Here is a 5711-nt window from a genome sequence, read left to right on the forward strand (position 1 = left end):
TAAGCCGATGGGAGAGATTTCTGCCATCGGACTTGATTAGTCCAGCCCCCGCAAGCGGTGGTGGCTATGTTGGCAGGAGAAACTCTCCCGCTCATCTAGCACTATATACACACGGGGTTGGGGCTGTGTAACTACGTTGCTCAGCTGTGTGGATTTTTCAAACCCCTAAGCAATATAGTTATCCCGATAAATGTCTTTAGTCTAAACCAGACCTTAGTTTTCTCTTGTGTTTTATGCATTTACATTACTTCTCTACCTCCTCCTACTTTGAAAGATTAAAAAGTGTGAAAAGAGAGGTATTTTTCTCCATGATGCAAACATTCCGACATAGAAGACCCCCTCTACCAACACACATGGCAGAAGATCCTGAGATATATGCACTCACAGAAGTGGTTGGGACCTATGTTGGGACAAACCACAACAAGAACCAGGGTTCAGTTGTTGGCAATGGGGATTAAAAGCAAACTAACATATATGACAAGAATTTGTGATCTTTGAATATGTTATTGTTACCAATTAAAATGAAATGATAAGTGAAGTTATTGGTTAAAGAGTAAGAGACTGTGTGATAATCTCAATTATTTTGGAAAACTGAAAGTTGTCTTGATTTTGTGTTTTGTTAGTCGTACAGGAAATGATGGCTAATCTTGAAAAGTTAATTAGATTTAATTTACCCTGGTTCCTCAACTGTTGCTACAGCTCTACTACCCATCAATCCAAAGACTGAGAGAAATGGAGAGTTCCAATCATTGTCCTTTTAGTATCTTATTGTTCCTCTCTCTGTTTTTTGTGCTGGCCTTTCTATACTATCACTTTCTGCATTTGTTTAGTGGTAACAGTTAGTTTCCATCACTCATGTACATTTGTTTAAATCTCTATCCATTGTTAAATAAATTTTTTGCTTGTTCGATAACTGTACTCAGGTGCTGTGTGAGATACAGTAGCAATGGTCCACAGTAAAACTAGTAACCTTGGGATACGTGGGGAAGAGAGGATCTGGGATTTCACCGAGTATCTGGTGATCCGAGCTGGACCCCAGAGGGGGACACGTTGAAGGAACTCAGGGGTTAGGGTGGCTGCTGTAGCTCAGAGGAGGGTGCTTGAGTTCCAGCAGGCTGGTGAGTTTGGTCACTAACATCCAGCTGCCAAATGCAAAACTCCCTCTTCCTAGTGGCAGGTGGCAACAAGGAGACTCACAGCCCTCAGCACCCTGAGAAGGGTCACAATGTGTCTCTATGTTGATCCACCTGTCAAATTCACACAGGGAAAGCTCCCGATAGCACAAAACTCTGCCCTATGAAATCATGGAACATGTGCTCTTTGCTCTGTGAAAGCATGTAAAGAATCCCAAGTGCTGGAGGACAGGCTTTGGGTCCAGAGCGACCTAGACAAATTGGAGGATTGGGCCAAAAGAAATCTGAGGAGGTTCAACAAGGAGAAGTGCAGAGTCCTGCACTTAGGATGGAAGAATCCTATGCACTGCCACAGACTGGGGACTGACTGATAGCAGCCTTCAACTACCTGAAAGAGCAGCAGTGTGGGCTTTTTCCTTGCCACTTTTGCTGGGCTGGGCAGGGAGCCTGGAGGCCTTTCTAGAAGAGCATTGGGAACTGAGCTAGAAAAACCAATGTGAAAACCAGAACCTCAGGTTTAGACTCTTTTATTTATAATATTAAATCTTCAGTTCTAGTGTCGCAGTCATTACAATTGCTTCAGCCTGATAGTTGCCCAAAGGGAAACTTAACGTCTCTCCAAGGGGAGTGGAGAGAAAACACTTTTCAGAGTCCGAGAGAGACAAGGCGGGTGAGGGTAAGAGCTTGCAGAGGACCAACCTCTGTGGGTGAAAGAGACAAGCTGTGGAGCTAACCCCACACCCTTCTTCAGTTCTGTGTAGCCTGGAAGGTCGTCTCTTCCATAACCAGCAGTTAGAACATAAGAACAGCCACACTGAGTCAGACCAGTTCATCTAGCCCACTCTCCCGAAAGTGGCCAATGCCCGGCGCCCTAGAGGACCCCTGGGACCAACATGGATACAACACCACCACAAACAAGGTTAAAAGTCAATGCACAGGGGAGAAGGATCTTGTGTTTCATTCCTTATGTCATAGGGTACGTCTTCACTACCCGCCGTATCGGCGGGTAGCAATCAATTTCTCGGGGATCGATATATTGCGTCTCATCTAGACGTGATATATCGATCCCCGAACGCGCTCATGTCGACTCCGTAACTCCACCAACGCGAACGGCGGTAGCGGAGTCGACATGGGGAGCCGTGGACGTCGATCCCGCGCCGTGAGGACGGTAAGTAATTCGTTATAAGATACTTCGACTTCAGCTACGTTATTCACGCAACTTCAGCTACGTGATCTTATATCAATTTCCCCCCGTAGTGTAGACCTGCCCATAGTCCCATCATGTGGCCATTTCCTTTTCTTCCTTTCTGTTAAAAGCTTTGGTGTTTTGCACAGAAACATTATTTCCCCAGGAGAGACCCAGGAGTGGGGGCTGCATTCCTGTGCCAAACAGTCACTGGAAGGGGGCAGACAAAGGCCTTTAGGACCAGGCATCCGTCACTGTCAAAAGATCATCTCTCTCCTGCAGGTCACTGGCAGCCTGAATTTGTTCCTTATCCTCCCAGAGTCTGGGGCTGGAATCAGCACTACCCAGCCCCTCCGTATGTAGCAGGAACAAACACAAACCTGTTCTTTAAAACAAGCTGTTCCCTTCCTTCTCAGGGAAGATTTTTCTGTGATTGAAGTTGAGTTTCAGTTCCCCTCTCCTAGGGGCGGGGCGGGTGTGGGGCCAGCTGCCAGTGAGATCTGTTTTCACCTTTGCCCCCTTTCAGTCACTCTGGGATGGTAACTCTGCTCCCAGCTGTCAGGCAGCTTCCAGCCCATCCACCCTGCTCACTAACTCTGTGGTCATATGTCACTCCCTCTGCCAGCACTCACAGCTTGCAGGAAAGCTACTCCTGCCAGATGCATTGGTGGTATAGTGGTGTGCGTAGGTGTCTTCCAAACAATTCATCTGGGTTTGATTCCCAGCCAATGCAATAATGGCTTTTCTCTTCTGTTGTTTCCTTATCTGGAAGTGGTTTAATTTCACTCACATTGTGTTACAATCACATTATCTATAGAATGAGACAATAAATGTGTCAAAGTCCAGCAGGTCATACAGGATGGAGGCACACAAGGGGCTGGAATGTGTCATCTGAGAAAGACAGAACCCTTGGAAACCTGCATCTCCCATCCCCGGGCCTTGCGTGTTATGATTCCAGCTGCGTGAGCTTTTTGTAGGATGTTCCGGCATGATGGGGAAATGAAGATTTGAGTCAGTTTTTGCTCCTGCAGATTCCTTTGCTGTTATAATTATAATGACATGAACAACAGGGAGGCAAAATAAACATAAACCCCAAATTGCAATACAGGTTGGGAAAGAGACGATCACGGTTAAGCCAAACACGTCAAAATAAAAATTAATACTAAAAAAAGGGAGAGGGAAGAGATCAGGTATGTGGAGATCCCCTTGACATTTCAATGCATATTGTTAGAATCAAAGTTCAGACTTGACACTGGAAAACCTGCAACTACCTGTCTCTCTGAACACCTGTGATGAGCAAGATGGAGTTGGGACACCTGTTCTGCTTCAATCATTTATTGTCTCTCTGTTCTCTCCTTCTCCCCCCAATTCCTCATCGCCAATGTCTCTGCCTTTCTCCTCTTGCTCCCTCTCCCCTGCCCTTTCCAGGAATTCACACTCTACAGCATTTAGGACAAGCCAGAGCTCCCATGTTCTGCACATGATCCTCTGTCAGAGGATGTGGGACCCCGGTCAGAACCAGTCACCAGATCAATATGACCCTTTATGGGCGACTTCTCTGCCTGCTCTGCAATTTACATCTCCCCTCTCCCCCCGCCCGCAAACAGGGTGGGGTACAGCTCTGACTGAGAGGCCTCACAGGAGAAATTTCAGCCCAAAGACAAATTTGTGTGAAATGTTGAGAAATGAAGAGCCCCCCAAATCCCCAGAACTCTAGTGTCACCCCCATGGCACCAGCACAGGGAACCCAGTGAGATGGGGTTACAGAATCAGCACTACAGAAGTGATGGATTCAAACAGAAGCTGGTGGGTTTTTGTTTTGTTTTAAGCAATTAGAGTCTAGTACATTTTAACAGGCAGAAAATGTCCTATTCTGGTCTAGCCCCATTTGACTCCTTCTGTCCATCTTCTTCCTTCCCCCTCAGTGTTTTTCCTTCCCCATTGGGGACATGCAGAGATGAACCCCAGTCAGTCTGTATCACAGAGAGTCTGTATCTCCTAAGGAATGTGGGTGAAGGATTCCAGCTGAATTAACGCCGCTCACCTGGGTTAGAAACATTTGTTTCTTTCGAGCAGATAGTGGGAAATGGGACATTAATTCAGATCCAGGAGGCAAGGCAGAGGCTTCATGCTCTTGATCTCCATGAAGGGAGAGAGGATCCCCAGGAAGGAACAGAGCTTCCTTTAGACTCAAGCTGGGTCTCCTGGAAGTTGGAAAAGACCCTTGGTCACTGAGGATCTCATGGGATCGTGCTGCTCCAGAGGCTCCAGAGTCCTGGGTGTGGGGAGGGTGTCACTGCACAGTCTGAAATGGAAGGGAGGACCCTGGAAGGGACGGGGAGGAACAGAAAATGGAGAGGAATGAAACAGAATAAATGCCTCTTCTCTCTCCCATTCCCAACCCAGCAAGAACTGTTGTTAGTGGGGAAACTCCCCACGATGAATGGCAGAGACCACAGAGACATTTGCCTCATGCTGAGAAGTAAGGTGACCAGACACCAAGTGTGAAAAATCAGAGCATTTCACCAGATGCATTGGTGGTATAGTGGTGAACATAGCTGCTTTCCAAGCAGTTGACCTGGGTTCAATTCCCAGCCAATGCAATGATGTGATGATTCCTCCACTGGGAATTGGTTTATTTTTAGTCACATTGTATCAGTTTATCAATGGAATGAGAGAATCAGTGTCCCAAATCCCAACAGGTCATTAAACACCCAGTGGAGGAAGAAAGGGGTGGGACTATATAATGAGCAGTTGGAGTCACCCTGGTATTACAATGCATGGTTTATTTTTTTTTTTAAATTTCCTTTACTTCCCTCTCCCTTTTAGACTCAGAGCCTTTAAGGTCAGAAGGGACCAGTGTGATCATCTTGTCTGACCTGCTGCACCTTGCAGGCCAAAAGACCCCACCCACCCACTCCTGGAATAGACCCGGGAGGGGAGGCAGCTCCGTGCTCTGCCCCTACCCCAGGCAGCGCATGGAGGCCCTCTGCTCCCCTCCCCCAACAGGTGTGCAGAGATGTGCCAGCAGCACTAAGGTGGCTCCCAGCCCACTCTGCCTCAGTCCCTCCATGCCGCTCCCAGAAGTGGCTGGCATGTCCCAGCATCCCCTGGGGTGGGGGGAGTGTCTCCACGTGCTGCCCCTGCCCCGAGCACCAACTCTGCAGCTCCCATTGGCCAGGAACTGTAGCCAATGGGAGCTCTGGGGGCAGCACCTGCAGACAGCAGCACATGGAGATCCCCTGGCCCCATTCATCTAGGAGCTGCTGCCAGAGGGTTGTGTGTACTGGTCACTTTGGGAGCTGCACCACCCCTCCTGCACCCCACCCCCACCCCCAGGGCAGAGCCCACACCCAAATTTCCTCCCAGTGCTTTGCTTGTCTTCCTTTCAC

General features: G+C 48.1%; 1 non-coding gene across 1 annotated transcript; it reads left to right on the forward strand.

The window, feature by feature from the left end:
* The first annotated feature begins 4850 nt into the window (after nt 1–4850).
* Nucleotides 4851–4922, forward strand: TRNAG-UCC. The gene has a single exon. It is a non-coding gene; the product is annotated as a tRNA-Gly (tRNA).
* Nucleotides 4923–5711: the final 789 nt, after the last annotated feature.

This window comes from Mauremys mutica, unplaced genomic scaffold, assembly GCF_020497125.1.
Source record: "Mauremys mutica isolate MM-2020 ecotype Southern unplaced genomic scaffold, ASM2049712v1 Super-Scaffold_100046, whole genome shotgun sequence".
Lineage (NCBI taxonomy): Eukaryota > Metazoa > Chordata > Testudines > Geoemydidae > Mauremys > Mauremys mutica.